The sequence below is a fragment of the Heptranchias perlo genome, chromosome 8 (genome assembly GCF_035084215.1).
Source record: "Heptranchias perlo isolate sHepPer1 chromosome 8, sHepPer1.hap1, whole genome shotgun sequence".
Classification (NCBI taxonomy): Eukaryota; Metazoa; Chordata; class Chondrichthyes; order Hexanchiformes; family Hexanchidae; genus Heptranchias; species Heptranchias perlo.
In genome coordinates, this window is record NC_090332.1 from 88,644,377 (window position 1) to 88,669,053 (window position 24,677).

Genomic DNA, 24,677 nt, shown 5'->3' on the forward strand with positions numbered 1-24,677 from the left:
GGGTGGTGGGGGTCTGGAACTCACTGCCTGAAAGGGTGGTAGAGGCAGAAACCCTCAACTCATTTAAAAAGTACTTGGATGTGCACCTGAAGTGCTGTAACCTACAGGGCTACGGACTAAGCCCTGGAAATTGGGATTAAGCTGGATAACTCTTTCTCGGCTGGCACGGACATGATGGGCCGAATGGCTTCCTTCTGTACCGTACCTTTCTATGATCCTATGATTGCGACTGCAGTCTGTTGCATTTAGCTTTTATTTATAAAACCTCACTCCGTGGGATCCCTCCCCTTAGACCGCTCTCTGATTGTAGGTTTGAACCATTTCCAATCCAGGCGCTGGTGAAGCCACAGGGGGTGAAATCGGTCTTCGCCTGGAGAGTGACGCGGGTTCGTAGCGAATCAGGAGCCCGTTTATACACCCCGCGCCCGGTTTATGCACCCTCCGCCCGGTTTGTACACCTCCCCCGCCCATTTTACACATCCCCTGCCCGGTTTATACCCCCCCGCCCATTTTTTTTCCAATTGGCGAGGATCAATTTAACCCCCGCAATAGCTGGTCAACTTGCAGCCAGAGCCACATTATTTGGCCACTTACTGGTAGGTTGAGAGCTCGTACTTTAGGATACAAATATGGACAAGGAGCTGGAAAGTTAAACTGGGTTACTGATAAATTAGAGGACAGTTTTGGGGCTAAATCTACCCCCTAATTTTTAGCTTCACTTTATTAATTTGACCTTTAACTTCATCCACGGAGACTGTAGTTAGCGGGGAAGAAAGTATGCAGCGTATAACATGCATTTTATTTTTTAAAAATAAATGATTAAGTGTTTTTAAACTTTATTTTTTCAGCGCAGTATTTAACAGTTTCAGTGACACATGATAGTTGCAGAGACTGGGAAACTAACAGGAAAGTTATCCCAATCCCCACTGCGAATTAGCTCATACATGTTGACATAATAAATAAAAATTCTGTAGTCCTGTCATTGCATTAAATGCCGTAAATTACACTGTCTCCATGTGCAGTATATTCTCCATTATTATTATTGGGGGTGGGGTTATGTTAGCCAATCAATGCACCAGCCTAGCAGTTGGCCTGCTATCACTGATGCCACACTTTGGGATGTCTCGAGGCTGGGAAAGGCGCTATATAAATGCAAGCCTTTCTTTCTTTCTTCCTTCGCTCTGAAGCAGGCTTGCGATATTAGTCCAGGAATGACTCAGACGGTGAATTCCTGTCCGTTTCCATGGTGAAGCAGCTGGCTCCCACCCAGCACCCTCCTCCATGTGACAAGGGCGAGATTGGGAGTTCAGGGGGCACTTCTAACATGCCCCTACCACACTGTGGGACAGTGCATTGATGGTACAGCACTCTGGGCTTCACTCTTCTCTTCACTTTCTGATATTCAGCTAGCAAGAAAACCTGTTGAATTATAATACCAGTCATATTCTATGTCTCTCTCCACCTCCCTTCAATTTTCTCCCCTCCTCTGCTGACTGCCCCCGCAGGATATGTCCCCAGTGGTCTCTTTAAATATGGGTGTCAGTAGATTGTTTGATGGTGGAGGCGCAACAGAGCCAAACCAAACCCCTCTGTGACGCCCTGTTCACTCTTTCGTCCCCCTCCACCATCTGCTCTCCTTTCCCCGGCACCTTCCCATCATGCAAGCGCAGGAGATGCAACACCTGCCCATTCACCTCTTCCCACACCGCTGCCCAGGGCCCCAAACACTCCTCCCGGGTGAGACAGCAATTAAAGTGCACGTCCTCCGAACTGTATTCGCTTCTCACCGTACGGCCTCCTGTCTATCGGGGAGACAGAACGGAGATTAGCCGACCGCTTTGCTGATCGCTTCTGCTCTGTGCTTCCCTGAGCTTCCTATCACTTGCAACTTCAATTACCCGTCCCACTCCCACTCTGACCTCTCTGTCTTTGGCCTCCTACACTGTTCCAATGAAGCTCAATGCAAGCTCGAGGAACAGCCCCTCATCATTCTACTAGGCAGGTTGCAGCCCTCTGCCCTTAACATTGACTTTACAAACTTCACACTTTCTCTTGGGCAAGAAGTGTTCGCAATGTGGGTTGGGTGTGCCGGCGTTTCTGGGGATGGGGAGGGAAGGAGAGGGCTGGGGTGGGGATCCCCTTCGGAAGACCATGAGGTGATCCGCATTCCTTGCTGTCAATCTTCGATGAGGTTCCTGGTAGTCTCCAGCCTGCTCTGGTTGGCCAGTTTTTCCATCATCTCTCCTATCCTCCACCTCTTTAAGCCAGTTACAGACTTCTCTGTGTCTCCACTGACATCAATGCAGAGTGAAATCGTGTGGAACGTCTCACTTCATCCATCCAGACTGACCCCATACTCTCCTCATTGCAGCATCTAATGGTTTCTTAAATAATTGCAGGCTTTTCATCTCCACTACTCCACCCACAAGTCCATTCCATGCGTTGATCAATCTTTGTGTAAAGAGCTGCCTGACATTGAAGGAATATTTGGTGAGAATTAAAGTACAAATTTGGGTACAGTTTGTGCAAGAGTTGTTGCTGCTCAGTAACGATTCTGTGTTCTGTTACCTCTAAATATTATTCTAATTGTGATGAAATATTCACTGAATGTTTCCTTCGCATGACCTGTGTGTAATGCGAGGCATTGCTTTGTGCAGTGAGTCCTAGTGTATGGCTGGCGATATCTGTTCAACAGGTCACATCCATATTCAGCAGATTTGACGTGTACGTGTTTACTGCTTTTAATAGTTTCTGGTGGCAACAGTTATGTCAGACGAGTAATTACACTTGGGTTCACTGTTGTGTAGATCGCTTAAAACTACACAAACAGAACATGCACATGTGTGCTTAACAGTGACTACACTTCAAAAGTACCTCATTGGCTGTAAAGCGCTTTGGGACGTAATGAGGTTGTGAAAGGCGCTATATAAATGCAAGTTCTTTCTTTGTATGCACGTGAACATTATTTGCTTTTATGGACCTTTTCGCGTTTTATATTACCTAAAGCGGGAAAAAGAACTGCCAGTGCTGAGAATGGGAAATGAAACAGAAAATGCTGGAAAAGCACAGCACTGGGTGGAACAGGCTTGAGGGGCTGAATGGCCTCCTCCTGTGATCCTGTGTCCGATAACATTGGATAAAGAGAAGAGACAAGTTGATGTTTTGAGTTTAGATCTTTCTGCAGTAAATGTCAATACACAAGGATTTTATATTTAATTATTAATCAGAATGCTATATTCAGCCAATAGGGAATCTTCGTCCACAAGGCATATCTGAGTTAAAAAGGAAAGCTAAGCTCCTCTCACGACTCAGTTGGTAAACTGTCCAGTGTGGTACTGTGCCTCCAATTGGCTTCAGTGCCTCTGGGTTAAGGAAAGAAAAAATAAAACCAACCAGGTTTACCTCCTGGAAAGTGCGTATGTGCTGAGGTCAGGTTAGGATAGGTTTTGGTCCATGCTGTGATGCCCTCCATAGTTAATTGGCCTGTCAACGTTCACCGCCTACGCTCATATGTGAAGAATCGCCAGCTTGGCGAGATGCTAGAATTCTGCCAGAGCACATGGAACTGTACATCTGCACTGGGTCACTGCCTCTGGGAAAGGAAGGGACAAAAAGGGGAGAGAACTGGCCAAAAAAACTATATCGCAAATTAAGTTAATTATAACATCGACTTAATCCAATAGGTGAAAACAATATATCTTGTCTTTAGTAAACTTGGGAGAGTCGAATGTTTATCAGATTAGGGATAACACAGAGATAAATTAGCTAAACACACCTAATTTGTGTATGAAAATTAGGTTAATTAGACAATAGACTTATCTCTGCAACATGAAGGGTGTTCATCCTGCTGCTAGGAAGAACCTATTAATGAATTGTGCTAGCTAGATTTTATTTGCATACACAAATTAAGTTAGTTCTAAATGGACTTCCACTATAGCTGCAAAATGCCCATGGTTCTAATGATAAAGGTTATGATGGTTGTGTTCCCCTGTGGCTCTGTGGACATGGGCTCAGCGAGGTACTGCATTGAGCTATACCGACTAGATAGGTCTCAGCTTCGATTGAAGTTCGCTGATCTCAACCAGGGTGGAAAGACAACAATTAACTTCGGCGCCCCTGGGCTGGAAGGGGGAGGGTGGGGGTGGAAATCACCCCGATTACGATCCAGTTGGAAAATTCAAGCGATGGTCCCACGATCGAGACTTGTGTCTAGGTTGACAGGTGAAGAATGGACATTTGAGCTTGGTGTCAGAGGAGAGTCAGCAGCCCATGAACCAGCGCAGGAAAGGAGAGGAGAAAATTGGGTTGCAAAAAAATGTTGTGATTATTAGAGGTAATATTAATGAATGATGCTAGTCGCGGGAAATTTATAAATGGAAATGAGCTTGATAAAAGAAATAGATTTATCTTCTATCTCCCACATTATAAATGTGTGTTACACAAATATCTTCATAGCTCTTGTGTTTAAATATACAAATATTTGCACATGTCTTGAGTATGCTTGCTTCATTTGGTTCTTTTAATAAAATATTCGGTGCAATGCAACGTGTAGATTGGAGTGCTTATGACTTATGTCATTTCTAGATTGCTAAAGCCATCAATTCAGGTTACCTTTTGGATGAATATTGGTCAGTGTACTCTCTTCTAACAATAGTTGCACTGTTTTTTTACTGTCTGACTGTGACATAAAGGCTTTTAGCATTTGACAGGACACACCTTCCCCAGGAAAAGACTATGGGCACAGACTTAAAATCTGTTTAAGTACATAAATGTAGGGTTCGACAAGGACTTTGCTAAATTAAAGAGATGTATCAAGTTCCTTTACAAATAAAACCGGTGCACTTTTTACTGATCCATTTTTAAAACAAATGTCAAATGCTTCTGTTGGTAATTACAGTTTGAAAGTAGATTAACCCTTAACCCTCAGCTTCCTGAACGGCCACTGCGCCAAGGCAATGGAGGAGTTGGTGAAGAAAAGGGGCCCAGGCAGTAAAGAGTTAATACCTTGTTCATGTGCCCGAAAGTCAGTGATTAATCCACAGACTGATGCTTTCACCTTAGGGCTGGAGACTTTTCTTTCACAAATGACAAAATTGGGGACATTATACCCAGACTTCAATAAGTAAGTAGCTTAAAACACAAAATGAACTCTGGAAGTGCACAGCATTTCCCTGAGCACAGAGAACAAAACCCCGAGGGTGACTGTGTTGTCAAAACACAGCCGACACTTTCTGCAAAGCCCGATAAAAGTGTGTCACTGGATGTGCCTGTGGATTCCAGTGCCTGATCTTCATTGGAGGGTACTCTCTGTCCAAGTTGACTCTTTTCCCCCCTTTTGTTTAACACTAAAAGCAGCGCAGTGGAGGGGAAGATTTCTACACAGTGGCAGTGAAGGGAGGGAGGGAGAGAAACATGATGGGATCTAAACGTAGTCCCTGTGCCCTTGTGAAGGCTGCTCCCTCGAAGCCAGTATACCTTGCTGCCTTGCAACTTTTTGAGTGAACGTGAAGTAGTCAATGAAGGAAATCAGTATTAGGTTACATTTTGAACATTCGGAGGATATTTTCAGGCAGGTGTGGCACTTCTTTGATGTTACTGTACAGCAACAGAAGAAGGGAACAAGTGGAAAATCTAAACAAGCAAAACTAAAACCCAGGAGGACAGAAGCCCTTCCAAAATAGCCCCAGCGACGCCACTGCATAAAGGTCAGAAAAAAGTTCCTTTTAGGTGATATTCAAGCCTTTAATAGCTCCCAGCCAGTTTTACAATGATAATTTTCTTCATTGCAAGGAGAAAACAGACTACTTATCGTCTACCTGTCCATGGCAGTCTGGAAGTAGCAGTAATCCAATCTTGCTTGTTTAGGGGGGGTAAGAGAGCGCCTGAAGGCCTCCCCAGCACTGCTTTAATTACACCAAGAGCCAGGACAGGATTCGAGTTGCAAGTTAGGCCCTTGCTGAGATCACTAATTATAATATCAGTTTTCCCCAAATTGGCCAGACTGAACGGCTGTGGTGGCAGAGGTGACTTAAAGTTTAGCAAGTATGAGGGAGAGTTTACCGGCTCCTGTCGTGATCCTTGCCACAAATTCACCCCTGAAAACCAACAGTTGCCACAAACAGTGGGATCCCTCTTCAATCACCATTAGGAACATTTCATTTCCATCATACCCGACCTCAGCATGTCATGAGACTTAAACAAGAACATTCTGTGGTGAACGTTAGCTACTGCCGAACCAGAATGAATTACTGTTTGTCACTGAAATAAATACTGTTTGCAGGAGCTGCCCGGACAATTAAATTGACATATTTTCCCGCTTGTCTTTCAGTGCTTTTAGTCTGCATTCAATTTGTAAAAGTTTTTTTTTTGCTATCTATATATTTCTTGAACTGCGGTTTTCATTCGAGAAGGTTTCTTTTCGACGCCTGAAGAGATGAGTACGTAGGAGGGGGGAAAGTAAAACACGTAACTTTAGGCACATTGTTTGAGGAGCAACTTTGTTAGGGACCTTCAGGATAAGAATATTCGGTGAAGCCAGAAATGGGGGATTATATTTATCACATTGGAGAATGTATTTTCAGGCTATAGGGCAATGAACCCCATCGAGAGGTAGGACTTTTAAAACAAAACTTTCTTCTTGGGGTAATTAATTACCCCAGGAGACTTCAGAACTTTTCCTTAGTGATTGAAATAAAGTTCTGTTCCTGAGTTTTATAATTTTATGCTTTTTTATTTAGTCTGTTTGTCATTGCTTGTAGCTTGTTAGCAAATCTCAAAGTTCTCGAGGTTGTGAAGAGACAGAGGAAGGGAATAAATGCCCGCTTATATTCTTCGAAAGGTGCTCCCACTTCCATGGCATCTTGCTGTGCTTTATTTGATTTAAAGCTACAGGATTTTCATAGAAAGGGCAATGCTCACTTACGTTATAAAATATGTGCCTCATTTTCTTTAAATTATGTTTCTCAATTATGTCATCTGTTGAGAGCCATGATTTAAACAGCACATTACTGAAGTGTAAAACAAGTATATATCCTGACTTTAAACATTCTGGGTAATAATTCCAGCAGGAAAAAAAAGTGAAAATTGCAAGGTAATAGATAATTTTAAATATTTTAGAAAGACCTTTCAGCTCTTATATTGGATGCGATTTTGAATGACAAAAGAGTCATAATGTTTTGATGTTTAATAATGGAAATGTATTGCAACATTATTGAAACATACAGCAAGCAACAGCATTCCCTTTACCATGCCATGAATTTAGTAAATAGGCAGATGGATGATGACTCCAGCTAGGGCTGGGAATTGCAGGCAAAACGAACGTAGAAAACATCATCTTTAAATCTGCAAGAGATACCTCTAAAGTCTGTAAGAGGAGATTGATTGAACGTTCATCTTGAAAGGAGTGAGAGACAGACAGGAATTCTGTGCTCAAATAACTATTTATATTTCCACTTCATGTGGTTTTTGTTTCTCTGTCCAGTATTTTACAGTTTTAGGAAGAAATGTTATCAGCACAGTTCTTTTGCAGGCTAGCAGTAAGGACATTAGTCCTAGTGATCAGATCCTGTGGTCTATGATTGAGGTGTACTTGTAGTCAAGTTGTAGGGGGAGTCGCCAATGTTGAAATTAGCTCTGGTAGATAAAGCTCCCACTCCCAGAATATTTTCATCTGAAATATGGCACTTTTAGATATTTCCTATGACAGTATTGAAAATATATATATATATATATACACACACAATATTATTATATATCTGTAGATTTTGTACTTATTATTTCAGATTGAAGAAAATAAGTGAGTTTCTGCCCTATTGAGTAAAATGATTTGACTCCTTTCATCTGAAAGAAACTCCATTTGTGTTTCATGCTATATTTTTGTTTAGTATTTCTGAATGAAAATGAACATGTTATGAAATTACTATAAAATTTCTCTGTTTCTTAGAATGCTGTAGTTTTGGAAGTGCTCCCCGATTTAGTCCTCACCGTCAAGAGTTCTTACGTACAGCAAATGATTTTGAAAGCAGAAGCAGTTTTCACCATTCCAAGTTCTGTAATCAAATTAAAGGTGTGGAACGTCGAGTTGTAGGAATTATTTCGAGCTAATAAGACTTCCTTACAGTATTTACAAATGCTACACTCTTCATGACTTGTGAATACAACGGGTGTCAGACTAGCTGTTTATGAACGTGTTACCTAGGTGATAAACCTTTTTGCTTAACAGGTGACATCTGCTATCCAACGTGAAAAGATGCTTCACATCGTACAATCGCAATTTCCCCGACTCTAATTTGTTCAGATGCGAACTGACTACTTTCCTTCATTCTTTGAGAACCACGGAAATGCTGATACCATTTGATGTTCGCACATTTCAGGTCTTCATACGTCTGATGAATAAAGGAGACTCCTGTCATCCAAGCACTTGTCTTTCTCATCAGTAACTTGACCTTGGTTTGGTAACTGTGCTCGGCAACTTAAGGCACTTCTAGATCCTCTGTCAGTTACATGATACCTCTCTGACGGCCACTGAAAGCACTCCATATTTTATTAATTTCTAATCAAGCGTTCTCATGCATATAAAATATGGATTTTTCATTTTAAATACTGAAACTATAGATGCTTGTAATGGGCATAATTCGTATGAGTGATATCCTTTGCATGACAGTTAAGTTCTTTGCTCTAGATAAATTGCCCTTATGCCTTGTTGAACCAGACTAATCAGCTCATAAAACAGATTGTCTGATAAACCTTTACATACATTAAATATGTATCTTTCCTTTTCTTTTACTGTTGACTCACAAAATCTCTACATGCTCTATTAAGCATTTATCGTTTGAGTACAAGACAAAATAGTATTTTTTTTCCTTCAGCCTAACTAGATATTAAAGAAAAAGAAACCCATTACTCAGGCAAATTTTATAAAGAGTTTTTACTGAACCATGTACACAGTCTGTGTTGTAAACATAAAATTCTTAATCTGCACTGTTCACGTAAACCAAACAGGAATTTTTCATCTTTCAACTTCTAAGATCAGTAGACGTAGAAAAACATGTAATCGAGGCACTTATTAGTGCTGATAAATACTGTGTTGTGGTCTAATTATTAACGAGTCAGCCTGAGCTACTCTAACCAGGGCGTAGAATTAGTTCAATTCCTTTCCGATGGATCTCATGTAAATTAAAAATCAATTTTTCATAATGTGTGAAATTATGTTCCAAATGGGCAACTGGCTCCTTTATTTATTAGCGAAAGTCACTGTAAAAATCTGGGTAGAAAGATTAGATGGGCTTCAGTCTGTCAACCAAGTGCCAGACTGCCAACGCATTTTTGAAACCAGTTGGGCCAGTGAAACCAGAAAAGCTTAAGGCAAAGTTAATTTTCGTAAGTGTTTTTGAAAGCATTACTTAACTTTTTAAATGTCTTGTTAAAAATCACCTGCGTAGTAACTGTCGGGAACATCACAACAAAATATGCAAACATTAATTGGGCATATGTTAATTAATAAATGCCAAAATGCTGCAGGAAAAGGCATGTTAACAGCATAATTGAAAGTTTGAATGTTAATGTGTTCTGTGTTCACCTGTGGGGAAAGCAGTTCTGATGTTAGTAACATCTATTCCCAGCGTAAAATACTGGTGTGCGGGTTTGCAAAATAACTCGCAGGTAAAGGCAAAAGCAAAAGATACTGTACTGTGTCGAGTAAATAATACAGTCTGGTGTAGAGGACGAATGGCTTTGTTTATTTTATTGGTTCCCTCCAGTTTCTTGGTGACAAACATGAACAGTCGCAGCTCATTCAGTGCTTCTTTAATATTTGGGCAATTACATGTCAGTGATCCGGTGACCTCTGGTGGCTTCTGTAATATTTCGAGATCAGCTCGTAGGAGTCCGATTTGCACGAGGGTGAGCTGTGAGGAGGTAAAAATACTGCAGCCAAAGTATGAAGTCTCTAGCTGTTTTCATGTTTCACTTTTTTTTTTAGCTTTGTTCAACAAAACTGTAGCATTAACTAACATAGTGCATTAAAAACTCCTCATTCAAGGACAAAATATCCTGTGGGTTGAAGTGAGCAATGTAAATGACATTTAAGGGGGTTCCTTTGGAGGAATTTTGAAAGCATATGGCCGTCACTATTCATTTGGAACAGAATGCAAGTATTTCTGTGCAGTGAGTTCTTGCTGTTGCTCATTTTTGCTTTGCAAACAGTTTTATGTTTTTCCAGTAAACTTCTAAATCTTATCATTAGAAACCAACAACGTGGACCTACATCAGTCCCGACTAATTGATTTCTTTTTTTGGGTATGAAGCCTTTCTTTTTTATTTATTTGCTGCTGCACTTCAAAGTAATTTACTGTGTGTGGAGCATTCAGGACATTCCTGTGAAACGTGCGGTGGTAGATAGATAGATAGAGGCCTCCCAAATGTTTTAAATTTGTTTTGAATGTGTTTGTCCTCTCTTAAAATCGACGATAATTCTGTAAGGCGAATAAAATATTTTATTTCATGAGGTTTCTTCTCACTATTATTTTTGCCTCTTTGCTTCTGAGATCCATCTTTGTTTTATTTTTCTCTCCCTTCCTGAAGGCACTGATGCGTGTCGAGATATAGTTCCACAGGCATTGGCGCCCATCAGTACGTTGCCCTGGACACCGTTCTTCATGCTGGACAGGGAGCATTGACGGGGAGTTTGACGGCGGGAAACATTACAGGGTGGGTCTTTATTTGTAGGGAACTTAGATTCGCTTTTTTTTTATCGAAGAGGAGTTGGGTGAAGGGCTGATTGGCGGCCGGAGATTGCACGAATCTATTCACAGTAACAACGGGCACAGTATAATCTCAAGGAGCCTCCGGCTGGAGGGGAGCATCGGCAAACGTAGTGATGGCGTTTACAATTGCAGTAACGGTTCTGCAAGTAGCTGGTACAGAAACTCTTACTGCACGGCTTAGGGCCTGCCTGTTTTTTCAAGAGAGCCAGTAGGTAATGCGGAGGGAAAGAGGGGGGAGGGAGGGTGGAAGGCAGAACTTCCTGGTGCATGTAGTCTTCTGTTTGTTATTGTAGGTCTAGAAAATAAACATGTTTCCCATTACCTTTTCTCTTTGTCTAAAATCGTAATCTTCAAAATCTTATCATTAAACTATTCTACAACCCGATGGGGAACAAAGTGTATAATAACACACAGGACCGGCCTTTGTTTGAAAGACATACTCTGAAGAAAGTAGAGAATTCCAAGCTCACCCTGTGTTTAGACGTGCTGTTAAAGTGATCCCACGGCCTTCAAAGAATTACAGCTGACTTTTCCCTTTTCACTTGCCTTGTAAGAGCAATCTTAAAGCCATAACGCAGAACCTTTCCACTCCCATCATTCATGCTCCCTGCAGCATTCCAAGCTGTATTTTGACATTTTTGGACAATGCACGAGATAGCAGCTTTCAAAAAAGATTGCTATATTAGGCTGCCACCTTTTAAGTTGGTGGTAACACACTGCAGCTGTAAAAAAATATATACTTTTTTTCCCAGAACCAAAGGCTTTTCTCCAATAAAAACCAATAGGCCTTATAAAAATAAGATTTTTATTTCCAAATTTGGATGGAGAATTGCTGGCATCTTTTATTGATATGGGATTTTTTTTAAAAAGCTATCTATTAATATTTTCAGGAGTGCACACAACAACATAACATGGCCTTGTAAAATGTGAGAGAGCAAACATGTATTATTATTAATTATCGTTCAAACATTAGAAGAAGAGAAAGTAGGCGTTGATGTCAGATTTAAAAACGGCCCATGTCCAATTGTCAATGGAATGAAAACTGACAGCTCCTACAATGAGCAGGCAGCGAAGACCAAAATTTTGCCCCATAGTCTAGTGGACATGTAGGTATGCATTATTTATAGCCTGGAAGATAGCTGAGACTGTGTTGTTTATAGGATGATAGATGGCCAGAAACATGGGTAGGAGTCCACATATATAACACATATTTAGCAATGAGTTTAATGTAGGTTAACTGATAGGTTGGGACTGTGTTATTAGGCAGCAGCACATCAAGAGGTTTGGTTGAACACTGAGAGTGAAGCTTAAGGTAGATTAACATCATCTGAACCATCAGACGTGTTACTGGGAAACTCTCTGGGTCCCTCTCTGTCTGGGTCTCTCTCTCTCTGAGTGCATCTAGGATTCTCTCTGTCTCTATCCCTCTCACCCTCTCTGGGTCTCTCTCTCTCTCTAGTTCTCTCTTTTTCTCTCTCTCTCACTCTCTCTGACTCTCTCTGGGTCGGTGTCTCTCTATCTCTCTCTCTCTCTCTCTCTCTCTCAGAAGATAAACAATATATTCATATCAGGCGTCATTTCATCTTTGTCTGATAGTGTAAAACGGGTCAGTGGAAATGGGAGTGATGTAAAGCAGGCTGCCGACTCGGTATCACCCGTTCTACACTATCGCACAAAGTCAAAATCTACCCCCATACAAACTAACATTAATCTTTATAAAATATATAGAAATATAAATATTTTTACCATTTTCTGGAAATCAGAGAGGAATCTGCTGCTGGAAAAAAATGGTATTAATGCAGCAGGAGCAGGGGATGTAGCACATTTGTAAATCTTAAGATGACTTCAATCTTTGTCACCCTTTCACCTGCATTGCACAATCTAGAACTTTCACCACAAAAAGAATAAATAAGAAAGATAAAATAAATTTAGAACCGTAATTAATGATTTCCCTCCCGATTTACAATATCATAGAATCATAGAGCACAGAAGGAGGCCATTCGGCCCATCGTGCCTGTGCCGACTCTTTGAAAGATCTATCCAATCAGTCCCACTCCCCCCTGCCCTTTCCCATAGGCCTGCAATTTTGTCCCCTTCAAGTATTTATCCAATTCCCTTTTGAAAGTTATTATTGAATCTGCTTCCACCGCCCTTTCAGGCAGCGCGTTCCAGATCAGAACAACTCGCTGCGTAAAAAAAAGATTCTTCTCATCTCCCCTCTGGCTCAATAGCCAATTACCTTAAATCTGTGTCCTCTGGTTACCGACCTCCCCTGCCGGTGGAAATAATTTCTTCCTAACCACTCGATTCTTATATATTTATTTGACTGAATGGTACAGGGAAATAGCACATTATATATTTATTGTAAAATAATGTTACATGCAACTTTACACCTTGAACTTTCTTTTCTGCCACCATGTCCAAGAAGGTTGGCGCAGCGTCCATTTTAACAGGCGTGAAACAGGTGCCTACGCATCCAATATGGCGGGCGGCATACGTTCAGTCCGTGCGGGAATTGCACCACCTGGCATATTGGTGAAGGCCCCTGCATAGGCATCCAGGACCCACGCCTGAAACAGGCATTAGACCCTTCGAATACGCAAAATGAGGGCCTAACGCTTGCTTGAGGCCCCCTTTGCAAAATTTGTTTGCTACTGATTGCAGCACAGGTAGGGGGTTGCCAACTCTGGTTGGACGTATTCCTGGAGGTTTCATCACACGGCCTCCCGTCTCCAACCCCCCCGACCCCCACCCCCCACAACGCTCCCGCCATTGGTCACCCAACACGTCCATCCTCATGCACTCTGCCATCCCACGGCCAATTGGAAAGCAAACAGGCTCTTAATCTGAGTGGAATGGGCCAATACTCTCTGGAGTTTAGAAGAATGAGAGGTCATCTCATTGAAATATGTAAGATTCTGAGGGGGCTCGACAGGGTAGATGCTGAGAGGCTGTTTCCCCTGCCTGGAGAGTCCAGAACTAGGGGACATCGTCTCAGGATAAGGGGTCGGACATTTAAGACTGAGATGAGGAGGAATTTCTTCACTCAGAGGGTTGTGAATCTTTGGAATTCTCTACCCCAGAGGGCTGTGGATGCTCAGTCGTTGAGCATATTCAAGACTGAGATCAATAGATTTTTGGACTCTCGGGGAATCAAGGGATATGGGGATCGGGCGGGAAAGTGGAGTTGAGGTCGCAGATCAGCCATGATCTTATTGAATGGCGGAGCAGGCTCGAGGGGCCGAATGGCCTACTCCTGCTCCTATTTCTTATATTTCCTATGTTAATTTCCAGATTAGATGATGCGTGACAGTCAGTCATACAGCCCTTTTAATCCCGCCTCCAATATTTTTATGACGAATAAATGATCAAAGGAGATTTTTAAAAATTCATACACAATTTTTTTAAGGCCCCTGTGATTTTTCTCTCGGGTTTACGCTGGCAGCAGTATCCTGGAGATTAATCTTTAATTCCTGGAGCCTCGGCAGCCCTAAGCAAACGCCGTGCTGTATTCTCAGGCACTTGGCAGCCAAACCTGTGGTCTTGAAAGGGTAAAGGTAAGTTTATATTTTTTGTTTTACTTACCTCGATGTGGGGCCAGGAGAAGCAGAAATGTTCCTCCCCGAATCCACAATAAATTTGCGAGCCACCGCTGACCACCCCTCGCCACCCACCCCCCTCACTCCCCCCGATTGGCACCTCCCCCACCCCGGTCTCTACTTACTGACCTTGGCCGGTGTCTGAATCCGACCGACCTCTGTGCTTCCCAGGACTGGCGAGCTGCCCCGGGGCCTCGACTGGACCCTGCAGCTCACGGCTAATAAGACAAACAAGGTCGAAAAGCCAACGTCCCGTGCTCCTGCCCCCCCCCGGCCTCGTTAAGGTGCGGGGACGATTCCGGCCCGATCCAATGTCTAGGCCCTTCGCTCCAACGAAAGGACCGCACACCGTGTACAGCTTGAAAAATTCCCACTTTAACACGCGTCAGGAAGTGGAATGACAGAGTGACACCGTTCAGGTTTAAACAGTGCTGCTACTGGTTCAGTGCTTGTGTAGCCCACTCTCGCTCTGTTTGTGTGTGATGTGAATGAGACGCTTTGTTCCGTGCATCTGGAAAACAAGAAATTCAAAGTTGAAATGCAAAAAGACATTGTTTATAACTTAAACTGGAATGATAAAATGTGTCAAGTGCTCGTCTGTTTATACTTGTGCTTATTATTTACTGAAGAATATTTTATTGGGAAATCATAGATTTCTTGTTTAAAAGAAAACACATGGAGTGCAGAATAAAGCAGAATTTCATGTAAATTGTCAACTTTATTAATTGTCTGGTTAAAGTGTAATCCAAAGTGTTGAAAATTAACAGGGTTGAACATGGATGTTAAAAATATTTCTTCTAAATGTAGCACTTTAGCCCAAATTCACTTTTCAACGAAACATTGAAGAGAAGAGGGCAGTCCCTCAGATCAGGGTGGTATCATAAACCATCAATGTTTAAAGGGTAATTAGGTAAAATATAACATCATTATGCAAAAGGAATGTACAATTAATTCAAGATGTTTACCAGAAGTTAGGATTTTATAAAGCAGGTATTAATTCTCAGTTATCTGGAACGTAGTCTGCATTGTTTAAAAATGCAAAAAGCAAAAACGCTCCTGTTCGCTCCGTGTTACCGGTGACAATAATTTCAGCCGTGTGAACGTGGCTGAGAATTTTCACGGCACAAAAGAAAATAATTAAAATTGAAAAAAAAATAAGAGGGAGCAATCAACAGCAAGTCTAAAGTATCTTGCGGGATTGGTAGTTGGCGCGAGGTTGAGATGTGCGATAAATATTTCACCAGCAGTTAGTGTGTGGATCTGAGAGTGACACAAAGGCGCCAGAAGGTGAAGAGAGATATCCAAGTGGCAGCCCTCCCCCTCAGCGTCTTGTTTACAAAAAATTCATTCGCAGCACAGCAGGGCAGCAACGCCGCCGTATAACACTGATCGTCAAACGGATAATGAGCTTTTCGAATACATTCAAATATGGCTAATACAACATGTCTGTTTTAGCAGTGCATTGAAAACAAGGTTGCACACTTCAAGCCCGCAGTTAATGATATGCATTTCTGTTTATAATTGATTGCGAGCAATTACATCGGAAAGTTTGCTGTTGGTGTGTACTTGTTAATTTCCTGGCAGCGTTCAACTGTCATATTTTTTTTTCCCCTCTCTCCGCTGTATGGAAAAATCATACTTGACTGAAAAGTTGGCAGAGTCTTATTCCCTCCCTCCCCCACCCATTGTAGTGGAGATGCTTTGTGTGCTGGTGCCCATTATGTTGATGCCCAAATGTAGCTGAGAATTGTTGGCCTCCTTTGAACGGTAGCAGAGTGACTGTGCAGGAATGAAGCAAGCTAGTTTTCACTGGAGGGGAGTGGAGTGGGGGGGGGACCGGGGGGGGGAGCGGGGGCGATGGGGAGGTCAGCTGTAGAGGAGCCCATGGTTTTTCCCATCTCTGTGGTGGCAGGAATGCTGCTGGAGATAAGACCCAGATATAAAACAGCTGGCCTGATCTCTGTAAAAAAAAATAATAATTTTCTCAGGGTAAAAAAAGAAACAGGGCCAGGGAAACCCCTTCAACCCAAATACACAGGAACTAATATCAATTTAATTTTTCAAAAATTAAAGAATTTTTAGAGCAGAAGGCGTATGATTTTCCACTTGGGCTTATTCATATCAGCCCCGTGCGATTTTCCAAAATGACAGGTTTTCAAACTATGCCTATGTGCCTGATAACATTTGTAAACAATTTTACAACACCAAGTTATAGTCCAGCAATTTTATTTTAAATTCACAAGCTTTCGGAGGCTTCCTCCTTCCTCAGGTGAACGATTTGGAAATGAAATCTTCATTTCCAAATCGTTCACCTGAGGAAGGGGGAAGCCTCCGAAAGCTTGTGAATTTAAAATAAAATTGCTGGACTATAACTTGGTGTTGTAAAATTGTTTACAATTGTCAACCCCAGTCCATCACCGGCATCTCCACATCCTGATAACATTGATGAAGGAAGAAGATTTTCTTTGAGTTAATGCTGAATAGTGTATATCGGACTTAGAGGAGCAGGTGGGATCGTGCGGCGTTTCTCAAAAAAATAAAAATCTTGTCATTTTGAGTTTTGCAGCAGGTCTCAAAGGGTTACATCGAGTTACATCGAGCCTACAGCACAGAAAGAGGCCATTCGGCCCATCTGGTCTATATTGGCATTTATGCTCCACATGAGCCTCCTCCCACTCTACTTTATCTTGTCGTTATCTCATTGCTGTTTGTGGGATCTTGCTGTGCGCAAATCGGCTGCCGCGTTTCCTACATCACAACAGTGACCACAAATGACTTCAAAAATACTTCATTGGCTGTAACACACTTTGGGAACACCCTGAGGTAGTGAAAAGCGCAGAGTATAAATGCAAGTCTTTCTTTCTTTACTTCATCTCACCCTATCAGCATAACCTATTCCTTTCTCCCTCATGTGTTTATCGAGCTTCCCCTTAAATGCATCGATGCTATTCGCCTCAATTACTCCTTGTGGTAGTGAGTTCCACATTCTCACCACTCTCTGGGTAAAGAAGTTTCTCCTGAACTCCCCAGTGGATTTATTAGTGACTATCTTATATTTATGGCCCCGAGTTTTGGTCTCCCCCACAAATGGAAATATTTTCTCTACGTCTACCTTATAAAATCCCTTCATTATCTCAAAGACCTCTATCAGGTCACCCCTCAGGCTTCTCTTTTTTTTAGAGAAAAGAGCCCCGGCCTGTTCATCCTTTCTTGATCATCAATGGTACAATGGTTACAATGGGTTCCTACCCAAACCCAGCACACAGACACACCACAGTGTACAGAAGACAGTACAGCTACAGTGACAATCAAAGGGGCATTTTAATAATCCCATCACACTGACACATCCCTGTCCTGAGAGCACTGGCTGTATTAGGCTGGGTCAGTTCCACACATGTTTTAATATTCCGAGTACTCGGTGGTGTTTTTTGCTGTTATTTTATGGGTGATGATATTTGAAAGTGTATCTTACCTGAACTGTACGTGTCCCCGGAGTCAGCACAGAATGGAACTGGGGAACAACTAAGTCAGAAGAGTAGATCTAGGAGAAAATCAACTTCAGCAGAAATAAACCTGAAGTGGGTCGTGTGTGATGTGACCATCACCATAAAATTGTTTGTTTTTCACTGGTATTGAGTGTGGAAGAGGCAGGGTCCAAACTGTGTTGTTCCCATGGGAGAGTTTATTTATGTTAGCAATTGTGATTCATTCTGTCCTCTTATCAGACTGCATTGGTGGCATTCAGGGAATGGAGCCAACAATAGAAAGCATTACCACAGAAAAGTTAAACGCAGGCCGGCGCAGGCCGGAGGACAATAAACACAACATAAAATCTTCATTGCATTGCTCTTATTCCCACAAATGTTCTCTCCTTTGCTGTGAAGGGGCTGACTCTTGTTTCGGTCTCAGGCCCTCATACCCTCACCAAATGGCTATTCTTTATGCCTTCACGAGACAGTGAGTGTTAGTAAGTCATTCAACCATGGAGGATATCATAGCTGGCCCTAGTCCTGTTCTTTCCCAGCTTTCTCTCACTCTCTCTCACACACACACTCTCACTCACACTCACACACATACTCTCACACACACTCACACTCACACAGACACACTCACTCACACAGACACACTCACACTCACTCACACACACTCACACTCTCACACATACTCACTCACACACTCACACTCACACACATACTCACACTCACACTCACACACACACACTCACACTCACACACACACACTCACACTCTCACACATACTCACTCACACTCTCACACATACTCACTCACACACTCACACTCACACACATACTCACACTCACACTCTCACTCACACACACACACTCACACTCACACACACAGCAGGAGTCATTGGACAACGAGCTGGGGGCAGGAACAATCAGCTGATTTTCTCCTCCTTTGCTGGGGTCCCAATGTTTGGCAAGCGCTGGTTTGCAGGGGGGGGGGGCCAAGCGGGCACTGAAGATGGGCACATAGTGACGCTTGCACCCGCCTACCCCATGCAAAGTAGGTGCACTCTCATTGACCCACGGTCGGCCACTGGACAGCGTCAGCGGGCGCAATGCCAATGTAACCAACGGGAATGCATCAGAAGGATTTTCAGGGCCCGCTCGGGTTCTCTGCTTCTTGCTGCACGTTTTGCAGATCAGGAAGCTTTTTTTTTCATACAGAAAAGCATGATGTAAATCTGCAGACTGTGACATTCACCAGCAAAGGGTTAATACTGCGTTCAGTCATAAATCTGGAAAGAGTCCTGCTCTGATGTGCGTAAGGAATGTTTTTGATGATGGGCACACTCCTTGCTGGTTGAAGAATGGGCAAGGGGGATGGGTCTTAGATCAGTCTGGTTGATTACAAATGTTTGCATTCGCTTTTATCATCAAGACTGATAATCTGACATCTGTACCTCGTTTAAAGATACTGTTTGTATTTTGTGCACTCCCGCGTGGGTGAAATTGTCCAAAGTGGTCATGTAATTGAGATCCATTCATTTGGGGCGGTGAAATAGAGGGTGCTGTATATAGTGAAACATTTTACTTACAACCCATGAACATTGTTGAACAGATAATTCCTTTCACCCCTCCGCCTCCAACCCACCTCCCCCAGTTGCCCCTCCCTCCTACAGGTTATTAAAACCCAACCATTACCTTCTCACAATGCCTTGACTTGTCTCCTCTTTCTTCGCACGGCCCTTCAAATAGTTTGTTTTTTTGGGGGGACTTTCCCTGCCTATTATCTCTGCTCTCCTGAAGATGCCGCTAGAGTAGGGTCCCAGCCAGCCGCTGGCACGCTGCAGCCTCGAGCAGCTAATCTTCCACCGGACGCCCAGACATCGAGGCTCCAAACTTCCTCTTCCGTTGCAGTGCACGGAACGACAGCTTCTGGGTGCGGCAAGGGGGATAGACCAGGCCCCATCCCTCCCCCCGCCCGTCCAAGTCTCCAGCGGATTTGGCGACCGGTTCATTAACGGACGATTACAAGGCAGTGCAATTGAGGGAAACACTTTACACGACATATTTTCTGTCACTTGCACCCCGGCAACACTTAGAATGTTAAAGGCCTCAAAAAGGGTTTTAAGGCCATCGATCGCTCCAAGTTACCGAGACCGGGTAGAACGAAAAGGAGCGTATTTAGAGACATTTTAATGCCAATTCCCAGAGGTCCACTTTCCCTCGTCCCCCACTTGAGCCCATTGGCGTTGTAAGCGCCCACCCATGATATTTAAATGACCCCAACCAGGGACATCTGGGAGTCCTGTCCCACTGCACCTCTGCCAGCAAAGCGGGACCACAGAAATAACCTCTAACTGTTGGGCCGGTTATTCAACTGCGGAGGCCTCGCCACCCAGTCCGATTCCATCCTCACTCGACATCCAGCACGGATAACTGGATGGGAACTGGGAGTGGAATCCCTGGCTGCTATTCTTTACTCCGGCCTCAGGGGGATACTCTGGTCAATTAAGCTGTCCCCCAGGGCAGCTCGGAAAACCGGTTAACTCCACAACACCAGGGATTGAACCCGGAACCTCCCTGGTGTCCACGGCTCAGTGGTGCACGAGCGTTTACCCAGCCAGCCACAGCAAGCTGCTGATAGACAATCAACCCTGTGAAAGGATCTACCTTCATGCTTTCTCGCTGCGTCCCTGGTCTCTGTGCATTTCTGCCGTACATTTTAACGTGTTTTCTATCCCCATTCAGCAGCAAGGACAGCCATTTGACCTACTGCCATTGTTGCTCTGTAACTGGTTATAGAGAAGAGCAGCTCAAGAGAGTCGCCCCCTGATTGTCCTGTCCTCACCGTTGGAAAACCACAGTGTCTTTTTTTGCTACCCGTCCCAGACGATAATTTAAAAATCTATTCATTGTGTAAATAAGACAGCTTCCCCGATGCTTGGTCTGGTTAAGGCTGACCCCGCAGACCAGAAGACAGTAGGTTCTTGGGCGGGGGAGCGGAGGGGGATGTGGGGGGGGGGGGTCCGATCTCGGGGACAGGGTAGGGTGCCCAGAGGGGTAGTGGCCCAGGCTGGTTTTGTGGAGCCTGAGGGGTGGCACCTCCTGCTCTTCCCGGCCCCATGAAGTACAACTTACAATCTGGTCTCCATATTATAAAAAGCATATCGAGGCACTGGAGAAGGTGCAAAAACAAGATTTACTAGGCTGACACCAGATCTGAGAGGTTATACCGACCAGGAAAGTTTGAGCAGGATGGGGCTCTTTTCTCTCGAAAGGAGAAGGCTGAGGGGTGACCTGATAGAGGTCTTTAAGATTATGAAAGGGTTTGATAGGTTAGACGTAGAGAAGATGTTTCCACTTGTGGGGGAGACCAGAACTAGGGGCCATAAATATAAGATAGTCACTAATAAATCCAATAGGGAATTCAGGAGAAACTTCTTTACCCAGAGAGTGGTGAGAATGTGGAACTCACTACCACATGGAGTAGTTGAGGTGAATAGTATAGATACATTTAAGGGGAAGCTGGATAAACACATGAGGGAGAAAGGAATAGAAGGATATGCTGATGGGGTGAGATGAAGTAGGGAGGGAGGAGGCTCGTGTGGAGCATAAACACCGGCATGGACCTGTTGGGCCGAATGGCCTGTTTCTGTGCTGTACATTCTGTGTAATTCTATGTACCTGTCAGCTCCTCTCTGGCTCAGCCACCAGCTGATACTGGCCGGTGCAAACTCTGCCTAGTTCCGTCCTCAAATAGCATCGGTGGTCCTGTGGACATCATAGGACTCCGATTTAATTGTCTAAATCAGCTCTGCCACCTCTTCAGGCAGCTGCCCAGACTGCCTATTCAGAGACCCCCACCCCCCCATCAAACCTGGACAAAATGGAGACAGACGCAGCTACAGCGCGAACAGGGAGCAAAGTTTTCTCATCCCCTCTCCAGGGCGCTACCGTCCCGTTTCCACCTCACACGCCCGAGACATCAGACATTTTAAAGTTGCAGTTGAGCCCGAATGGAGTGGGTATTTCACCCACTGTATTCGATCCGTGCCCACCCCCCCCCCCCGCCCTGGTTTCCGCTGTGCGGGAATGGGGGGAATTAAATCCCTTCCAGATGAAAAGAAAGACTTGCATTTCTGTAGCACCTTTCACGACCTCAGGACATCCCGAAGCACTTTACAGCCAATGAAGTACTTTTGAACTGTAGGCACTGTTGTAATGTAGGAAACGCAGACCCCAGCCCCCCATACACAAAAAAAATAACGTCCCAGTACAGAAAATTCCAAACCTCTATAACTGAATATCAAAGCCCTCCCGGTCATTCGCCCCCTCCTCTCCTCTCTCCATCTTTCCTGTTCCTCGCCCCCAAACTTTTACCCTCATCCTCAGCCTCGTCCTTTTCCCCCCCTTCCCCAAACATTGAAATCCGAGAGACGTCGGCCCTTGAAACTCCGCGGGCTGGAGGACTGATTGGCGGCAAAGACTGTTCCCTGATTGGCACCAAATTGACCAATCAGGGAGTAGCCTTTTCTGGGTCCGCCAGGCTGCGGAGGTTTAAAGGGCTGAAGCTAAACCATCATTTTGTAATCGGTCTTATGTGTTCAAGTTGTGAAGAACCAGCAGGGAATTCAGAGGTGAGGTAAAAGGGGCTTGTGAGCCAGATTTAGTCTGTAAGACTCATGTTGGACACACCTGATCTTAGCTTGGGTGGTGCTGAAAATTTCCCTCAGTGTCCCTGGGTCTGAGGTCAGGACTATCCGGCAGGGCCCCACTCCTGGTTTCTGTCTAGTGAAACACACTCACGCATACACGTGTGAATGATACAATGGGGCTTGGCTGAAACGCCCTTCCACAATTGAATAGCCTTTCTACGCACAGGATGGCCGCTTGAGTGAATTATTCCAGCGCTGCTCCAGCGGCAGGAGCTGGCTTCAGAAAAGTGGAGGGATAAGAAGGAAAGAAACTGGAAACTGGAAAATAAAGCATGCGCCACGCCCTTCCCTGTTTGTTACCTGCCCACCTGCTCAGGCATCTCCTGGCTGGGGCGTCACACCTTTGTGGTTTGTGTTCTTATCTGCTTGACGCAGTTTCATTCAAGGGACCCGGCCACTGGCGAGATCTCCACTCTGATGATAAACCGCTCGATCATGGCAACATTGGGTTAAATAGTTTGGCCAGATACAGCTCCAGATGCAAGTCAGCCGTCGGATCTGTGGGTATGTTCAGCTCCACGAACTGAACACTGCGTCAAAAGTTGAAAACTGTGGATTCAGAAGGAATTCCGCATCTCACTTATAAATTGAGGACGATGCCTATTCTGGAGTCCCCAGGCTGAAAATGCCTTAAATGGCGCTGTAGCTTTCTGTATCTGAATAAACGCATCTGCCTTTTTGGAGCAAAACGTGGAACTAAATTTGAATTAATGCTTGTAAACTTTTGAAATACTGTTCATTCATGGAGCTAAACATATTCAGTATCTGCAGAACCAGCCAGAAAACTACCTGATATCAGGGACTGGGGCTGCACTGATTATTATCTTAATCTCCATTTAATAGATTTGCAACACAGCAGCCAATCAACTCTGAAGAGAGGGGAAAGCCACGGTCAGAACAGTCAAAGCACATAATCTCTAATAAAATTAAATGAGACGCATTTAAAATAAGTCTATTTATTATTTTTTTAATCATGTTAATTTTTTTTAACTTAGAAATAACTTGACTTTATATAGCCTCTTTCACAGACTCAGGACATCCCAAAGTGCTTCCTAGGCGAATGCAGCAGGCAATTTGCGCACAGCAAGATCCCACAAGGAGCAATGAGATGAGTGACCAGCTAATCTGTTTTTTTTTTGTGGCGTTGATTGAAGGATAAATATTAGCCAGGACATCATCTTGCTCATCTCCAGATGGTGCCATGGAAACCTGCACATTCACCTCAGCAGATGGGCGCTCAGGTAAATGTCTCTGCCAAAAGACGGTGGCCTGGAAGTCCATTGGCACTGCGCCCGTTGGCGGGAGGGCCGAGAACCAAAGGACACAGATTTCAAGGTGATTGGCAAAAGAACCAAAGGCGACATGAGGGAAAAACTTTTTTACGCAGCGAGTAGTTATGACCTGGAATGTGTTGCCTGAAAGGACGGTGGAAGCAGATTCAATCGTAGCTTTCAAAAAGGAATTGGATAAATACTTGAAGGGAAAAAAATTGCAGGGTGACGGAGAAAGAGTGGGGGAATGGGACTAACTGGATTGCTCTTACAATGAGCCGGCACGGGCTCAATGGGCCGAATGGGCTCCTTCTTTTCTGTAACTATTCTATGATTCTATGAACAGGTCTATGCCGGAGTTTATGCTCCACACGAGCCTCCTCCCTCCCTACTTCATCTCACCCTATCAGCATATCCTTCTATTCCTTTCTCCCTCATGTGTTTATCTAACGTCCCCTAAAATGCATCTGTGCTATTCGCCTCAACTACTCCTTGTGGTAGCGAGTTCCACATTCTCATCACTGTGCGTGAAGCTATGTAAATGCACGTTCTTTCTTTAGTCCCACTAACACGCTCGATACACACTGAGGAATGCACTCGACTGGCAACAGTCCAGTTTCAGATAAATCGGAAATTGTTTCAATGAACCTGCAGCATGTGCAAGACTTGGTGCTTTGCTTAAGAGCAAGTTTGAGAACGGTAAGCAGGTATTTAAAAGGTTGATGCCACCTCCCTGAAGAGTTTATAAGCAGGCTGACAAGAGGCTGTTCTGAAAACTCCATTGTAATACCGCTGTGTTGGTTGCTGGGAAAACCTGCTCATCAGCAGATACCAAGATCTTGAAATGATGCTGTGCAAAG

At 43.8% G+C, this 24,677-nt stretch overlaps 2 long non-coding RNA genes across 2 annotated transcripts in view; one reads left to right on the top strand and one right to left on the bottom strand.

Annotated features, from left to right (window-relative positions):
- Nucleotides 1–8,928: 8,928 nt before the first annotated feature.
- On the bottom strand, nucleotides 8,929–17,973 carry LOC137324275 (uncharacterized). The gene is made up of 3 exons (XR_010963581.1): nucleotides 17,835–17,973; nucleotides 14,492–14,873; nucleotides 8,929–11,058 (listed from the first exon to the last, which is right to left on the bottom strand). It is a non-coding gene; the product is annotated as an uncharacterized lncRNA (long non-coding RNA).
- LOC137324274 (uncharacterized) overlaps nucleotides 14,240–24,677 on the top strand; it is a 35,031-nt gene continuing 24,593 nt past the window's right edge. Inside the window, exon 1 of the long non-coding RNA XR_010963580.1 lies at nucleotides 14,240–14,320. This is a non-coding gene — a long non-coding RNA (uncharacterized lncRNA). The remainder of the gene's footprint in view (nucleotides 14,321–24,677) is intronic.